Source organism: Excalfactoria chinensis, chromosome 7 (genome assembly GCF_039878825.1).
Source record: "Excalfactoria chinensis isolate bCotChi1 chromosome 7, bCotChi1.hap2, whole genome shotgun sequence".
Classification (NCBI taxonomy): Eukaryota; Metazoa; Chordata; class Aves; order Galliformes; family Phasianidae; genus Excalfactoria; species Excalfactoria chinensis.
The window spans coordinates 27,494,333-27,512,879 of record NC_092831.1 but is presented as its reverse complement, the minus strand read 5'-3'; the positions used below and the strand labels follow the sequence as shown (position 1 = coordinate 27,512,879).

At 42.4% G+C, this 18,547-nt stretch overlaps 1 long non-coding RNA gene across 2 annotated transcripts; it reads left to right on the top strand.

The window, feature by feature from the left end:
• The first annotated feature begins 10,301 nt into the window (after positions 1–10,301).
• Positions 10,302–17,970, top strand: LOC140255179 (uncharacterized). Of its 2 annotated transcripts, XR_011904419.1 has the most exons (4): positions 10,302–10,398; positions 16,245–16,344; positions 16,906–17,003; positions 17,807–17,970. It is a non-coding gene; the product is annotated as an uncharacterized lncRNA (long non-coding RNA). The 2 variants fall into 2 exon arrangements; XR_011904420.1 differs by lacking the exon at positions 10,302–10,398 and having other exon boundaries at positions 16,215–16,344.
• The last annotated feature ends 577 nt before the right edge of the window (positions 17,971–18,547 follow it).

Below are 18,547 nucleotides of genomic sequence, written 5' to 3'. Positions count from 1 at the left end.
TAGTGACTGCATCAGGGAAGTGCTTTACACAGCCAGGAGAGGCTGTTTGGTGGCGAGCTGCACTAAGAACTGAGCACAGCATGAATGCAGAAATCCACTCAAAGCAGGAAGAGGGCCGATGTTGGCTTTGATGTGCAACAGGCTTTGCCTGTGCAGCTTCTGACAGCTTCTGGCCACCCCTGTGTGCTGCCATGAGGATGTAGAGTTGCAGGTTGGATGGGAGCACTGGGCAGCCTGATATAGTGTTTGGATGTAGCAGGGAGTTGGACTTTCGTGGCTTCCAAACTGTCATTCTATGAGAGGGACCTTGCAGGCACAGGAGTTGGATGCGCCGTGCTACAGCCCCTGGGGAGCATGGGGTAGCTGTGGCAGTGCAGAGCTTTGGGTTGGGGTGGGATGCCTTAGACAACTGGCACTTCTGGTTTGCCTGATTTGAAGAAATGAGAGTCTCCAGGAGGTTTGTAGCTGAGGATATATATTCCACAGAAATGAGTAATGGGTTTTGTAACTGCTTTTTGAATAGGTTTTGCTCTTGGCCACTAAAATGCCTTCAGGCAGTCCATTCTACTGACTGAGAGCCTATGGGGAGAAATTGTCTTTCAGTAGCTCATCTTAATATAGCAAGGAGCTGAACCTCCTTCTACTGTGTGGAAAAGGTGCTGGTGAGTGTGTTATGTGTCATCATCAACTTCTTCATCCTGTTCTTGATGCTGTTAACTTCTATTGTCCCCTTATTGGCCTTTGGAAATCCCATCTGCATCCCCTGTCCCTGCAAGGAAGTTTCAGGTGCAGGTCACTTTTGAGAAATCAAACTTGTCACACCCATTTGGCTTGTAAAATGCATCCCCCCTTTCTCCACTTTTTTTTCTCTCAATCTTTGCTTTTCTCCTCACATTGCTCCTATGAATAATTTGTTTTGATCATATTCTTCCATCAAATTCTTTTCAGCCGGTTGCAGCTAAGCTCTTTCATTGAAAACCGTATTTTTTACAGCGTAACCCTGCCCTCTGGTCTCATCTTTTCCCAGCCTGTCTCACTCAGCCTTACTTTCTGCATATTAGCATGGATTTTCTTGACAAAATATGCTTTCTAGAAAGGGAAAGGGAGAGGAGAGCCACAGCTCAAAGCTGGCAGTTTCATGGACCTCAAGAGCAGTGCAAATGACTCTACTTATTACCTGTTTTGCAGGATTTTGTGGCACGTCCTTCTCAAATGGGAGAAATGTGGTTTTCTACTCATTATCTGTACCTTGCCGTGTGGGAATGGAACATGAAGGGAAGTATCTGCTAACCATGCAGCCTGTCTTTCTTATCTATGTTTCGTAGCAGCATATATAGACAGAGTTGTGTATCCATAAGTGTCTGGTATAAATGAGGTGCATTAGCCCCATGCTTGTGTACAGCATGTGGTAAAGAGAATTAAAAGGAGAAGGGTAGATAGGACTGCAGGAGCACAGCCATTTCCCTTCTGCATTGGCCTTTGCTTCTGGTCCATGTGCACTGAGACTTCAGGGAAAAGTTGCTGTTCCCAGCTACACCTGCTGGTTTGTAGCCACAAAGCCCAGGGATGGGAAGGAAATTACCCCAGCTGAGGGTGAGTCAGCTGAGCCCTAGAAAGAATATAAGACAATGAATAAAACTGTGAGTCTGTGATACTTTTTGACTTGGACTTGGTAGAACTGGATTCGCAACTCTGAGCTGCTGCTTCTTGTTCGATCGCTGTGCCATGAAATCAATAATCACCCAAAGAGGGGTGATTTCTCATTGGGATGCAGGTGAAGGAAGGATATCACATGCACAGCAAGCGAGCTCTCCTCATTCTCCCAGCTCTTATGGAGCCCAAACTCTGTTCTGAAGAAAGAGCCAGAGAAGTACTTAGTATTTTATTTTTAATAATAACTATGGGCTGTGTGGATTAATTGAAGAAGTGCAAGTGCTAGAACATGAAGAGGTTACTTTCCAATGTTTCCTTTTTTTTGGCCAGCCTAAAGATTGTAGATGACGTGGCCTACGTTAGCAGAATTGAGCTGCAAAACTGACAAAAGCAGCTGTTATAAAGTTGGCTCAATGTTTTTTTTTCCTCTCGTGTTAATTAATATTGACTTTAAGTGCTTAATTTAGAAACAACCACAGTCCTTGATCACCTTCCTGTTTACATTTTGATGCTGCACTCTGAGCAGAGGGACTCCCCTTGTACTACTTCTTCCTCCTCCCCTCTCCAGGCTTTGTCGCCCTCCTCTGGGATCCCTTTCCAAAAGATCAAGAGCGGAGAGAAGACTTCAGATGCCATAAATATTGCAGGAAGCAGCGTTCATCAGAGAACGGCCTCCTTCAAGATCAGTATGTCTTCCTGAGGGGGCATTCAGTCCTTCAAAGTAAACAAGCAGGGAACATTAATTCAAACGCGTTTCTACTAAATACATATACATGAATTAGCCTGCATGGTTGTGGTAAATAAACGTTACGTAAGTGAGGTTTAGAACAAACCACACATGAGGAAAAAGAAGCAGACTCTGCAGATTGAGTAGGCGCAAGCCCATTTCTACCGCCCATCTTGTGATGTCTGAGATAATTTTGTTAGGGGGCAAAGGGCAAGTTTTTTTCCTATCCTTTGCGAATAGATTGGTCTGGGCTATAAGCATCTTTCCCTGAGAGGAGGAATACTGTTATGCTGGTGTCTAAGTTGGGGTATTTGGAACGATGTGCAGGACCTGCATTTTGTTTGGGATTGTGGTCATTTCTTGGAGGGAGATAGGGACAAAGGTACAGAAATGGGGTTACTTCTGTCCCAAGGAGGGAAGGGTAATGCATCTTCATTTCTTTGTGTGTCAGAAGTGGAAAACTGGCTTCTACTGATGTCTGTGTTATGAACAGGTTTATAAGATGCTGGTCCTCTGTGTAACTGCCCTGTAAGCAGAGCAGGAGTCTGCTAAGGTCTCGACTGGAACTGGAGTTGGACTATGATTTCTCATCCTTTCATGTTTCTAATATCAGCTTCTCTCCTCTCAGGGCCACCAAACACTGGGACTAATGAAACTTGTTGGAGAAGGAACATCAGAAGAGTCCTGAATGGACTATTTGGGTCTGTTTGTGTTCTGGATAGTATGTGGGCTTGAGTGAAACTACAGCCTCCTGCAGCTCTGATGGAGTGAAGTATGCTTAAAGATGTTTGAGATTTTAGGTAATGGTCCTAAGAAAGTGCTTCCTTCCTAAAGTATTACAGAGGAGAAAAGAGAGCAAATTGTTTTGGTAGGGATAATGGAGAAGCTGAACAGAGAAAAAAGTATTATTAAGCATGTCACATTGGAAATACATGTTAAAATATTGAGGTGGAAGAAAGATGGGGGAAAAGAGTGTATGAGTATGAGAATTAGCAGGAAAACAGCTTTGTGGTCATCACGTTATGGTCACATGTGTTCTTCATCACTTTTCATCTCACAGATCCATCTGTGCTACTGTGATGGAGGTCATAAAGACAGCCGAGACATTTCCCAGGGATTCAGATACAAAAGCCAAATACTTTGTCTGTCCGTCAGCCTCATTCAACACTGTTTAGGACCATGTCCACTCTGCTTCTGAAAGCATTTGACATCAGTGTTCCTCTGAAGAGTGAGCAGCCATGCATGCTGAAACTGGGGGGGATTATCAATTCAGGCTGAAATCAGTACGATTACATAGATTTTAATCAAGAACTTGGGAAGTATTTGTGGCATTGTAAATGAGTGGGAGGTGAAATCTGAATAGCTTTTGGACTTGCTGACTGGAAGATGTTTCGCATTTTTTTTGTGTCTGTTTGGGAGATCACTTTCTGAGTTTATATTGTTCTCTTGCAAATAAGATTTGAGAGGAATCAGAATAAGTTAAATGTATCCTGGAGGGGAAATGTTTACTGCACAGCTTATTGTGCAGGACAAGCATGCAGAAGTCACTGAGCAATGAACCATCATTTGTCCTTTCATTAACTCTGACACTTGTGTTGGAGTCACTGTTTTACTGTAATGAAAGCCCTCAATAAAAGCATTTTTTCTCTTCCTTTCCAGATCAAATTTTGATACAAAACCTCCTGTAGCCAATGCAAAGACTCCTGCTGACTTCAAGGATTTTGAATCAGACCTTTGTGAGTATTTTAGGTAGAAGCTCTGTTTCACTCTTTCTTGTGGCTTTCAAGGTTATGAATTGGCAGTGCTTTTCTGTTGTTATGGATTTTTTTTGCTTTTCAAAAGAGAAATTCCTTGTGCTCCATGCAGAGAAACGTGACAGATCTGCGTGGTCAGTACGGACATGGAAAGCCAGGCCTACCTGAGCTATGGGCTCATAGGGTGCAAGACATCTGTCTGGAAGCTGCAGGAAGGTTAGGTTGGGTTTGTGCCCGGGAGATTTAATTTGCTGCTAAAAATGTGTTCCTCAGGCTTAGCCAAGCAGTGGGTTACTGGTACCAGTCCAGCAGAGAGCACATCAGGCTGTTGAAGGCTAAATAAGGCTTTGGGATACCGGCAAGCTTGATGGCGATAGTCCAGATATCCTCCTGGATTTGCTTTGTGGAATATTGCTCTCAAAATGTAGTCTTGTTTTTTACAATGGGGGATTTGAATTCATTCAGCCTTTTGAGGCTGTGTAAGCCAGGCCATTGTTCAGTGAATGGGACCCAGGAAATAAAAAGGCAGCAAAGGGTTTCCTTTACTCATCCCGTTGTAGTTCTCGTTTATCCCATTGGGCTCCTGCTAAGTCAGTGCTGTGACTCAAGGTGGGAAAGCCGCAAGCAGGCGTGCTGCAGGATAAAAGGTTAGCTGCAGAAAGAGATGCTGGTATGTGAACAAGCCAACACTATAAAAGGTCAGCTATTTAAATGGCCTGATTTAAATAAGGCACATGTCAGGTGGTATTGCCCCCAGAGGAGATTCCTTGTGTGGGTTTATGAACTCTGGGAAAGGGGCCAAGCTAGCCTTAATTATATTTTGTTTAATCAGCTATTTAAATAGGGAACTGTTTTCTTGGCTCTCTTCCCCAGCGAGATCACATCTTTATACTCTTGACCTTTTTATTTTATGCAAGAGGCTCTCTTGTTGCTTTGGACCATACTTCTAAATCCAGACAAGTCAGCTGTGCTTAGCTTGCTCTTACATCACCTCTCTTCTTGAAGGAGATAAGGCCCAAGGTTACTTATTTCCCATATTCTTGTTATTAAAAAAAATACTGAATTTCATTTTTTTTCCCCCTCCATTTTTACTATGCAAACTCAAGAAAACCCTCTGTATTCAAGGATGTGTTGTCCAATAATGTAAGATTTGCAGACAATACCACCAAATTCCTCTGCCTTTTTCTTTGAATGGTGTTTGGAGAAAAGTAAAGCTTGACTGTCTTCAAAACATGCATTATGCTTCCCCTCGAAGCTTCATCTAATTGCAAAGAAATGACAGGAGAGCAAAGGAATTAGTTCAAAGAGAGATCCATGCAGTGTGCTGCATAGGAGTGTTCTCCAGCAGAAGTAGTGTTTCCCCTAAAGCCAGCAGGACAGCTGGAGCTCTTTTGGTTGAAGAACAGTAGGCTGAAACAATGCTTACACCATTCCCACTTCTTTGCTTGTGAAGGAGTAAGATATGGGTTATATATAGCTTGCTTTCTTAAGAGTTAATATTGGTGGTTTTATCCTGAAACTCACCTGCTCTTGTGTAGAGATCTTGAGGATATCTTTGCAAGAATGAAGACAGTCATATCATAGTCACTGTCATTTCCTTCTGAGTTCAGTTGCTTCTTAAGCATTTCAGTTACTTCTCAAGAGCTTGGAAAAGAATTGAATAACAAGAACAAGATAGTGTTGAACAGTAGCCAGGTGGTTTGTAATGAGGAACATACTGGTCCTCTTGCAGCTAGACTCTTGCTTTGCAATCAGACTTGGAAGTTTTTCTAACAGCCTTTTAGACCTTTTGCCTTTGGCTGTGAGCAAGTCTTCTGACTGCTTGTCTTTAAAAGGAGCATAATAACAATTTAGTCCTCAAAATACTCATCTTCAAAGAGATCTCTGCCATCTCACATCCATTATGATGCACTTATGATTATGGAAAACAAGGTTGTCAAAAAAACCCAACCCATAATCTCTGCTGCAGAAACCTTCTTTGCTGCTGTCTGCACCTCTTGGGTCTCGGGGATAGCAGGTTGGTCTCTGTGCAGGTCACTGCTCAGACCACCATTTTCTGTGAGCTCCTTGTTGGCCTCATCAGGTCATGAGCATTTAATCATCCTTTGCAGTGCTGCAGGATGCTGAACAGGGCGGTTTGGCCTTTGCTCTGGCAGTAGAGCAGGGTTCTGTGTGCTCAGGAGCGGGGGCCACGGCCTGTGCACCGAGGCGATGCATGTCCTGAGAAGTAACCAGGCTTTTGGTGAGGAACAAGTGTCACTGTTCATGTCACTGTTCTAATGCTAGGGCACTGAGATGCTCCTGATGCAAGTGCTGTTTTCTCAAGGGAAAGACCTAGGGTTTGCTGTAATAAATGGCCATCCCTGACACTTGAGCAGAAGAGGCTAATTTTTCACATGTGCTTCCACTGGGGAGCGGAAGCAATTTCCCTGTTGAGGAGCAAAGAAGTGGCCTCCGTTTCTAGGGAGCTGCTGCCTGTCTCCTCCTTTTCCCTTATCTGTCCTCCCTCGCTGATGTGCATCTGCAGGAGGCATCTCAGGGAAAGGCAATATTGTTTTTGCGGTGTTGGTAAATGTAGGATTCCTAAGGGGAATGCCTGTATTTCTTTGGTACCAAATGCATCCATCCTCTCTCCTGCATGCAGCCAATTGGCACTCTGCTCCTGAGGGGACAAGTGGACTGAATGTAAATAACAGATCAGCCTCAATCTTTACTTAGCTTTAGCAGGAATATTGGAAAACAAAAGCAGCTTGCATCGAAGGGGTTCCTGGTCAGAGGAGGGAAGCGTCAGTGCAAATTGTCTGCTTTGGAAAACAACCGAGTTCTTCCTGCCCTGCACATTCCCCTTCCCCATCTCTCTGTCTCCCAGAGGACAGTGGGATGCAGAGCCTGCGTGAGTCAGACCTCCCTCTTGCTCCTCAGCAAGGCAAGGCAGGCTCCAAGATTAGTTATGCATCTGATTGTGCCTCTAATAAACTAAATGTAATTAAAAAATAGAGCAGGGCCATTGCATTTTAACAGCTTGGAGCTCTCCCTGTGGAAGGATCAGCAAACAGCGAAGGAATATGAAGATTCAGCTCCCCAGCACCTGCTGGGCAGCCTCTGTCAAGATTAACAGCATCTCACCAGGTTATTAGAGTGAACATGAATACTTTGGAGGCTCTGTGGGTAGTTACGGTATCACGTTTTATTATCTTCCACTGAAATGAAATTACTTATTGTAATTGCATGTCAGTCACAGGCCAACAAATCTGACAAAGGAAAGCTTTTGTGAGTGGGGAGCAGCAGGCAGAAGGGAGAGGATGGACTGAACCAAATTTTGCTCTGATTTTCTGTGGCAAAGGTGTAGGGGGGAAATATAACCAGAGGTGGAGGGAGAGGAAGGGTCCATCTCTTTTATTTTTTGGCATAGCAAAGTGAGTCGCTTGTGGCCAAATGACCCCAACTGAACAAATATCTAGGAGCAGAAAGGAAGGAGAAAGCTAATTATGGGTGATGCATGAGGTTGGTGGGAGCACTGCTTTGGGGGGGGGGGGGAAGGGGGGCATCAGCCATGGCGGCTCAGCATCAAATAACATCATATATTGTATCTCTCACAGGCACTGATGCTGAGGGATCATCAGGCAGCAGGAATGCCAGCCTTGCATGCTGCAGAAATACAAGGCAAGCAAGGAAATAATCCATGTGGGTTGCTTGCTTTTGGATGGCTCTGTGTTTCTAGTTAAAGGAGAATGAATGGCAACTGTATGCTGGGAGGAAAGGGGAGAGCCAGGAACGCTGCAGGTATTTGGAAGTGGAGACTGCTGTACCGGTGAGGTTTGCTGTGCTCTTTTAAAAATAGCTCTGGGAGCCAAGATTGCAGGAGCTCAATAGTCATGCATAATCTGTTATGGTGCAAGGGAGAGATGTGATTGTTGCAGCTGCAGGCAGGGAGTGGTTCCAGCCCAACCTGGTACACAGAGCTTACTGCAGCTGATGTGTCAGCGGACACATTTGCAGTGGGAAGAACATTTCTGGGGTCTGCCCTAGCATAAAGCAGAGGCCTCGAGGTGGAAGTGTGCTGCCGTGTAGGCAAGTAGCCGCAATGGCAAATATAATTTCACCATGTAACCCTGTTACTTCAACCTTTTGAAATAGTTGTAGCCAAGTCCAGTGTGATGTGGTGAAAAGGAATTGGGAAGGGAAATTAAAAAATGGATAACCAGCTCTCAGAATTTACAAGTAAAAAAGGAGTCTCGAAAAGGCTCTGTTTTTTGTGCCGGCAGTAGCCACAGAGAAGGGCTAGGCCTCAGTAACAAGGCAGTTGTTCAGACTTTCCCAAGTCTCTATGCTGTTTTCTGCTGTTTGCAGCTTTGATTTCCAAGGTAAAATGTTTAATTTTGCATCCACGAGGTTGATATACAATCATTTTATCCAGGTGTCTTTGTCACTCACAGATCTGTAGCCTTCTGCTGTACTTGAAGTATGTCTCCATTTATTCTTAACTTGTTAACATGTTAACATGCTGCTCTCGAGGAACTGGCTCGGCGGCTAATGGTCACCTGACTCTTGAACCAGCAGCGTCAAGGAAGGAAAGCATGAGAAGCAGCTTGTGGCTTTTTCATATGTATAGAAGCAAAACTTAGCAGTCAACCCCGCAGATCATGTTGGAAGTGCAACGTCAGGTAGATCACCAGCTCATATGTTTCTTCCGCGCCACAGGTGAAGGATACAATGCAGTGTTTATGCTAGTGTAAATGTACTGGATGCTGTTTCATAAGCAGAAATGTTCAGCTCTTTAATTACTGTTTTGTCTACTGTATTTAATTTCCTAGTGTATGAATCCCTGTCTTGAGATAGTTTTTGTTATGTAATTACTGTAAACGATTAGAGCTCAGCATTAATTAAACAGATAAGTTTTCATTCTCAGACATTTTAGTTAAGATGCCTTTAGGCTATTAGGCTGAGAGAGGAGGGGTTTTTTTTTTTGTCTTTTTTTTTTTTTCTTCAAGCACGTCTTCATTAGAGTTTATGTTTCTTTTATCTGCAGACAAGGTTTTTCTGGTTTGCTGTGCAACATCAGAGTACTGGCAGCTTTTCCCTACTCTCAGCGGGAACTGAACTCCAGTATTTTATTAGGGACATAAAGGATGCCTAGTGATATGATTACAGCTCATAGATTTGTTGTTTTGATTCTCGTCCTGCTGGTTGATTTTTGAATCATGAGTGATAGTGTGATATTTACAAACCTTTTTTATGTCTTGATCTTAAAACTAGCTGTATGACAAGCACTAGTGTTTTCAGCAGAACTCTACTGTCTAACGGCATCGCTTTCTTCTTTAATGTTTATTCCATGATGAATCCTCTAAATCTGGACTGCTCATTTCAGTTTTTATTAGAAGTTAATTTAGAAGATGTCACTGCAGTTGTTTGAATGTCATGTATAACGTGGTCTGAAAAATGTCATTTAATATCTACTGTTTGCTCCTGACTTCCACGTGAGCTACAACAGACATCTGGGAAAGTCCTCCCATTCTGATGTGAAACTGATGATGAGTCCAGCACACCCCTGTGTGTTCCTCTAGTTGATTTTCTCCATCACTGAAATCGGAGGTTGGACCTGTTTTTAGAAGGTGAGACAAGATAACTGGCATTGTCTTTAAGGAGGAGTTGCTTCTCTGGGTTTTCATCAGAAGAGCTCATCAGATGAGCAGGGCCAGGTTAAATTACTTGTATCCTAGGCTGCTTGATTCTAAATGGGTGCCATATCTTCCCAGGAAGGTATACTCTGGCTTATGATACTTGGTATATTGATTTCCTGTTGACTTATGGAGTAAAGATAAAAAAGCATACAATAATGTGGACATCTTATCAGCTATGGGTATTATCCTTTATAAGATGATCTGATCATGTGATTGGTGTGAACTTGTCGACTCTGCTGAGCACGGTTGCTTTGTCTTGGCTTAAGTTGACTTTGCAGCTTGGGTACGGGGGTGAGAGTGTTGAACTGAGTTCAAATTATCTGCTCTTTGCAACAGCAGTTATCCCATCTAATGCCAGATGCCTCATTGCTGTTGATCTCGTAGCTCAGATGGTAGTAGGAAAGAAAAAAAACTAAAACAAAAAACCAAAATAGCAACAAAATACAACCTTTACTTTGTTTTCTGAATATCAGATGATGGAGGCCACCAGGATGGAATAAGTAGGAAAGCTGACCGAATGCACTTTAATACCACTGTCCAATCAGTTTCAAAAGTGAAGCATTCTCCGTGGCGTTACACATAGGTAAGTTCCTTGTCTTCTTTTGGATGCCTGCAAATCATTGGTAAAATTACTCCATTTCCTTGTATCCATCTATATCCTTGTACCTCCATTCCACTGTATCTTGCTACAATATTTATTGCTTGGCCATATTGTCTCTTCTTAAGCCTCAATGGTTAGTGTAGCTGTTAGCCATTTTTAACTTTCTCTTCAGCATCTCCTCACACTTCTGATCTTTACCTCATTGAGGAGATTGTGTCAGAGTAATTAGATAAATGTCATACAAGGACCCAACTAAAGGCAGGCTCACGCTCTACCCTCTCCCATTAACAACAGTCTTCACGGTTCTGCTTTCATCCATTAGCTAACAAACAGGTAGGAAGGCAATGAAAAAAGAAGAGTCTGGGTTTCTGTTTCTTGATTTGTCATAACCAGGACAGCCTTCAGTGACACAGTCTAGCATCAGGGGCCTTTTTCAGGGTTCAATTAAGTCAAGTGGGACCACTGATTTTAAGTGATCAATTGGCTTTTCATTGCTCATGTGGGTGAGGTTATCCAGCTGCTTTGCAAAATGAAGTCCTCTGGATGGAAGTAATGGCCAGGAGATATAATCTCATCCCGATTCCTTAGTATCTCTTTCCTTATTTGAAAAGATTTATGTGATTTTTGATTTTTATTTGTTTTTTAGATATAATTTCCCTCAGAAATGAAATTGTAACCAAATACATTATGATACAGGTCTCAAGACTCATTTCCTTGGTAGATAATCTTAAATCTCTACTGCTTTAATTCTTTAACACTTTCAGAGTCAGTAAATTACAGTTTTTGCTCAGCTCATTTTTTTACTGTAGGATGCTTTCATAACGAGTAGGCTTCAATAATAAAATAGTTATGTGATATTTTAAAATGAGTGTTTAGCTATGCTTTACCTCTTATTAATATGGATTGATATAAACAGCGTTCTCTGTTTAAAAGGGGATATTTAAAGCCCTCAGGCTTCCTTCTTTTTTTCTGCCTAATCAGATTAAGTGTAATCTGCAATGCCTTTCTGTAAAGAAAAGTGGAATGCACTTCTCATCAATTTAAGAGGAGCCTGTGGCAGCATTTAAGAAAATTAATTAAAAGTTGTTCTGTTCTGAGGAGCCAGCCTGAAGCGTAGATCCTCCTACACACGTTTGCATTTCTAAAGGCTGCCCTCCAGACAAGCAAGTACTTCTCTGAAATGGTGCAACCCAGTTGGTTCACCCCCTTGGCTTGTGCTGTTGGCAGAGCAACCAGGAGCAGAGAGGGACTGGCCGTAGTTGAGAACACTCCAGCATTACTGCTTTGGTACTTATTATATGACTTTTCCTTTTTTCCCAAGGGGTGATTGGTGGTTGAAGCGTGTGACAGTTTGTTGCTGAGAGTAAGGGGACAAAAGCTGGGACTGGGGTATGTTTTCACATGGACAATGCAAAGAATGCATGAAATGAGAAATCAAATTGGTGCACTGACTAAGTTCTGTAGGTCTGGAGAGAGCTCCTCCTTGAAGAGCTGTACGAAACTGAGCAAAGTAAGAGTAAAAGAAATTGAGCAGCCTTGAAATTGCTCCACACTCCTCTTCATGTTCCTGGGGCTAAGGACACTACATTTACACTGAGAGGTGTTCTCTCTTAAAGGAAACTAAATGGGGCATGAACAGCAATTCAAGTCCCTGGGGAAATATACGAAAACTAAATCAGATTGAGCATGTAGGAAAGAATTGTCAAAACCTTCCCAGGTGATAGAGTTATAGGAGAACAAGGAAGGACGGAGACAAATGTGGGAAGGAGAAATAGATGCTGAGTGCTGTGAAGCCTCCTGTGTCAATCTAGTCAGCACCAAGGGCATCCTGACCTTCACAGGATAGGAGAACACTGTTGGAGAGACTGGTGGTTGCTTGTCCTCAGGATCTTCAGAAACTAAAGCTGAAAGGGATCCAGCTAGTAAAAAAAATGGCAAGTAATTCTGATTATTTACTAAACAAAGGTCCTAGCCCAGGATTTGCAGGTGCCAGGTGAAGAAGCAGATCAATATATGTTCTGGGTACCGAAGAATTGTTAGGTGATGTTACATTGGTCACGGCCAGGCAAAAAATGCTTACCCCTCTGCAGTCATTTCTGGTTTATAAAAACTATAAATGCTATTTTTTAAGATCCAGAGAGGGATCTCAGTTAAGGGCTTCCTATTCATATGATATCCGGGAATTTTACCTCTTTATTGATATGACCGCATCAGTTGTAGGCAGGGCCATGAGCGAATCAGAACATGCAACTGGTAAGAAATAAATTCTTTCACAGTGAATTTTCTTTTTTTAGTGGATTATCTCAAGTTCTGTGTCTCATGTAAGTTCCGCCTGCTTTCTGACCTGTAAAGTGGTGCAAATTTCCCAGTAAATTTGACTGTATTTAAATTCAGTATAAGTAGACTTTATGGGGAATGTGAAATCCAGAAAGTTGATGACAATAGATAACCTGTTTCGAGGGAAGAGCATCCCAAAATCCTAAGGGATACCAATAATGATATCTTTAGAAGAGAAGAATGCAAGGAAGAAAAACAGCCAGGTCCTCCTTGTGAGGCTACTCAGTGATAACATATTGAAGAAAACTGCCTATAATTGAAAGAGACGTGAGAGAATAAGCATGAGAAAGAACGTCCTGTAGGTGAAAGCAAGCAGGTGCAAACGGTGAGAGCAGCGAATCCCTCTTCTCCTTTTCTGCCTCTCCATCTTCAAGCAAGTTAAATTGTTTAGAAGGAAATAATGGATGTGATGAATTAAAATGGAGGTAATAAAGAATAGAGAAACAATATGTGGAATTGCATAGAGAATAGATGAAAAATAGACCTGATTCCCACTGTGTGAAGACAAAGATCTGTCATCTAAGGGCACATTCCATGGTATGTGATACTGAATGGCATCAGAGATGTCCATCTGAGTTTTTAGACTCATGGTTATGTTCAGAGCTGCTAGCAAGCTGGGAAATCTCTTAAAAAATAAGCAAAACCAACAGATAACCATTTTGTATGAAATGCAGTGACACAGTGGCATTTTACAGCCTTGTGATTCTCTTTCTGTATGATGGCTGTAGGCAGTATGTTAGGAAACCTTCTCCAGAAGCAGATTCTCCAGATTGAGTTTTTCTGTTCCCACAAAGTGAAAAACAAACAAAAATAATTAAATGGTCACATTTGACAAGAGGGGGAAAAAATGAGAATGTATCAGGGGGAGCTTTTCATTCCCAAGTAACCTTAAGTATGGTGTGAAAGCAGATTGCTATTCAAACTCAGGGCAAGAGAAACTTAAAATCCAGGAAGGAAGCTCTTGTATTGCTCTCTTTAGGAAGAGAGTGGAAAAGATGCAAGGAAGGCTGAGAATATATGTGATCCCTGCAGGATAAAGGTCTTGTCTCAGTCAACATTTACTCTCTGGATGGTGGAGATGAAATCATCCCAAATGTACACAGTGTTCTGTCTCCTCTTTATACACTTTCCTCGAGGTGTAGACTGAGGTGTTAAATTACAGAGTACAGGGATTTTCATGTGCTTCCTTCTCTGGTAGAAAACAGTAGGCGACCAAGAAGACTACAGCAGCATGTATGAGCTCTTCAGTATCCTCACCTAATATTTCTAGGATGGAAGAGGGGCAATCATTTTGTCTGTGTTTCTTTTCCCATGCGGTCAATTGATTTATGAATGCAGATGATCACAGGTCTGCCAATACCAGCCCAACGATCGTTTGGTTTAGTTAAATGTAGAAGGAGCTCAAAATTACCAGCACTCATGTTTACAGCGATGGGTTTTGTTAAATATTTATATCCAAGATGCTGACCTCTCCCAGGAAAAAAATATCAGCTGTCATTGTGATCGAAAATATTGAAGAATTATTGCCTTTAAATGACAACATGGGTAAGCAAATTTAGCAGTAAAGTTTTTATGTTTTTCATTAAAAAGTGGCCAGTCAAAGGTGATAAAATCTTGCAGAGCTTCTCCTTAGCTTTGTTGCCTCATTGCGTGGTTCTGCAAATTGCAGCAAACTGGTCTCAAACCATGGGGCTCACGTAGTTTGTCTTTACTTCTTTCCTTGTCTAGGACAGCTGCAGGATTCATAGTCACAGGAGCATGGTCAGAAGAAAACAGCCTTGATATGCTTACCTTAAATCTGTGAACCAAATATCCTGTCAACTGTGTATTGTCCAGATCTTTTAACACTTCTTAATTATATTTGGACATGCAGAGCAGTGCCTTGCTACTTCTCTGTTGCTCTGGCTGCCTTGAAGGCAGAGTTTGATCCGGCATGATTTCTTTATAGATTCATTGCTCATTTCTAAGGGGAGAGAGCAAAGGTAGTTTTCAGACAAGTTTCTCAAGTATGTGTTGACTACGTATGTTCTAAGCAAATTTTTGTAGCTAGGAATGCATTTCTCGTAAATACCAAAGTGGAAAGATGACCATAAGGCAGCATGATCTTTATTTCTATGCATGCAAGAGTCACGGAATGGTTTGTTTTGTGGGGAACATTGAAGTTCTTCTAGTTCTACCTCTTCTGCCATCAGCAGGGACAACTTCTACTAGACTGTGTTGCTCAAAGCCCTGTGCAACCTGGCCTCGAGCGCTTCCAGGAATGGAAGTGTCCTCCTAGACTATGACTGTAACTGTTCAAAATTGGCTGCCCTGGTGTTTAGATAAAAGGAGTATTTCAGAAAATGAATTTCCTAAAAGCCCAAGGATTATGTACTTAGTCCCTGTCAAACATCTGTGAGATTTTTGTGTGTGCTCAGGTGCCTTGCAAAAAAAAACCCACATCTGTTTAACTATTTCCCATAATTGCTGCTTCCCACATTGAGCCAGCCACTAATATCTTCTCTTGCACATCACAGTGTCTATTGCAGCTGGTCTCCAGACTTCATCCAGAAGGAAAGTGCTGAGAACAGGTTGAAATAATTTGGAATGTACCCTGAGACATGTAATTAGATTGAACCAGACTAGGCAATAGGAGCAGCTTCTAAATGAAAGCTGGCTGCCGTCTGCAGTGAGTGCAAACTGCAAGAGGAAGGGTTAAGAAAATTGAATTTGGAAGTAATGGGGTAATAGGCAAATATATTCTGAATTAATGTATTCGTATAAATATTGTACAGTAATTTATTTGCCAAATAGCAGTCATTTACTCTGTGGCAGAGGTCAAATAACGGAGAAAATTTATTTGTGAATAAATTATTCAACAATTAATACAGAACGTAGATGCTAAATTATTCACAGAGACAAATTCAACCAGTTCTAATTCATTTCCACTTTGAAACTGTTTCTAGATACATCCACACGAGCATTTCAGCTGGGATCACAAGTGCACTTCTGAGCGTCTCCCGGTTGCCCTATTCTTGCAGCTCATTGCGTGGCTGGATCTGGGGGTAAGGAGGTGCCCTGTCTCACCCGCTCCAGTGCGCTGAGCTCAGGTGATGGGAGGAGGATTTAATCTGAGCAGCAGGCACTGCCTGGAGCGGTGCTGTGGTATCAGTCCATGGTTCCTGAAGCAGGCAGAGGACATTATTCCTGTGTCTGCATGCTGCTGAATGTCATCCACCGAGGGCTTTGTGGAGCCTGATAACCTGTCTTACATAAATCCATGAAGGTGTTTGTCCTTGCCTTGAAGACAGAAATAACCTAATACATTCCTGTGTCATTTCTCCCAGGGTTGACTAACTTGGTATTGAAAAGGAAATCTGCACGTTGTTCTTAATCTGAATTTCCTTTCAGGAGCAGCTTCACTGGAAGTCACTGTGCCACTTCCCACCAACCAAAGGCTTTCCCGGTGAACCAGTCCCCCTCTTCTCACAGTTCTTAGTGTTCTTTTGCAGTTCAACAAGTGGTTCAACGTCTTGTCAGCTTCAGCCTTCCAGATTGCTTCTCAGTTCCTGAATTCATGGTCCTCCTTCATTGGATGTGGTAGAAGAAAAGGTAAGCAGTCTTCCACTTGGTGTTAAATGACTGGCTGACTTATAGCACAGACCCGGAGTAGGAGCACTGTGTCTGCTCATTAGTCTTTTCTTTCTTTTTAAGTGAGGGAACCCCTGGCTCCCCCATAGCCAGTCCCTCACACAGGGCCCCTCAGTGTTGGGGCGATTCTGAGGGGACTGGCAGAGAAATGCATGTTTGCAGAGCTGAGGGGAGGGTGGGGATGCCAGTCAAGTTAATGGGAGTGTGTGAAGGAGGTAAGAATTACACAGTATTAGGGAGGTTAAGACAGGTCAGCAAAGACGACATAAAAAAATATCATATTCCACAGTTAATTGCAGTTTAAAGTAACAAGAAGCAGTGCGTGCTTCCAGAGGTAAAATCTAAAGTCAGGGAAACACAAAAGACAAACATCATGTATTTATGTACTTTAAGGCCCCATACACCCCAGCAGCCTGTATTGTATTGCTGTCAACTTTCCTTCAAAATCTGCCTCCTAACAATGTTTCCATATGTGAGAAACCAACCATTTTAACCCTTTTCTTTTCTTTCTATTTTTTTCAGGCCTAGAGCCTGGCAACTGGAGCCTCTGTGAATCTGTGGCGGGAAGCAGGACTTGGCCGTCATCTGTTGGTAGCTGCTTCCAGCAAAGACAAGGCCTGGTGAGTTGCATCGAAGTACCCAGGCCTTCTGAATCAGAATCTGTGGCTTTTATCTGGATTTTCTTTTGGGAGATGGTCTTTGTGTGGTTTAGTGGGAGACTTACCTGAAGTGAATGAGCGTTTTTTTCCTAGTCTCTATTTCAAGGACATACTCTTTTAAAATGACTCCTATCTTTCAATATTCCTTAACGTATATGTTAAAAATTTCTACCATATATCATAACTGAAATTTGGAACACATCACTCGTTCCATTGGCACATTTTGTGTTCCCACTGAACTAGAATCCCCAAATTTGTAGTACTCACTTATGCCTTCATTATGTGCCACTGAAGGATAATGAATACAAAAATGCCTGAGTGGCAGATGCAAATGCATTGCAAAATAATCATGAAAATTAACCAGCCCAAGCAGAAAATCTACTCTTGCCCTTACCATGGTTGTATTGATGTTAATCAGGGGGAAACAAAGCTATTAACTGGCTCACGAAAAGTACAAAAGACATTATTCATTTCCAGTGAGGTGCTGGAGTTATTGCTTGGAATGTGTGTTTTACCTCTGAAAACTGTGGTTTATGCTGCTGCACAGTCCCTGCTCCCTGCCCATGGCGCTGAGGTGAAGCTTTGCAGCAAGAGATCCTCAGGACAAGGTCCCATTGGTTAACAGTGCAGCAGCATCCACACTGGTTAAGGATGTGCTGCTTTGTGATGCAACTTTTGTGTGAAAAAGCTGTGTTTGGCTTTGTAGTATTTCATGCTGCATCCTTCAGTGATTTTCCAGCCCTAAATCTGTTTTTGTGTTGCAGGTACCAGGAGTAACTGCTGAAGTCTCCAGTGCTACAGCAAAGAAGGAGCAAAATTGGGTGCCTGGAGGAAAAGTAATCTGGTTCAACTGAACTCTGTCTGAAAAGCAGGTTGGCGTGGCTTAATGAATTATCCTGAGTTTGTAGAACAACGTGTTCACTTACCTGAAAGGTAAGATAAAGCGACGTTGGAAAAAAAGGTATTGCATTAATGTTTCAAACAGTTAACCTGGTGTTTGCCACATTGTGAGTGCATGCCTGGCTGCTGTCAGCAGCTGTCTGCCTGGTGCTCATCGAGAGATGGCAGTGTTTCTGTGCAGAGGCAGTGTTTCTATTGCTGGATCTTCATTTACCACAGCGTCTGACAGAAGGGCGTTCTGACTACACAGAAATATACTTTTTATAATCACCTCTAAGAATATTATGACAGACGATTAATAATCTGACAGCAAAGTAACTATTTTTAATGGCTTTAACAGAACGCTTTCTTTCATCTTTGAACCAGTTCTCACTGTAATCCCATTACTGCAATAAAAGTTTGGGTAGCAGGATCCTACTGGCCTTGCTCTGCCTGCAGCACCTTGATGAGACCTGTGCTGGCAGGAGCAATATGTTCAGCACTGACACAAAAGCCTCAGGGTATAAGTGACCTGCTGGAGGTCTTCAGAATATATTTCAGGTGGTTCAAAATGTATCGTACTTGTGCCGTTGCTGCTGAAATTTGATAAACTCGGCAGCGATTTT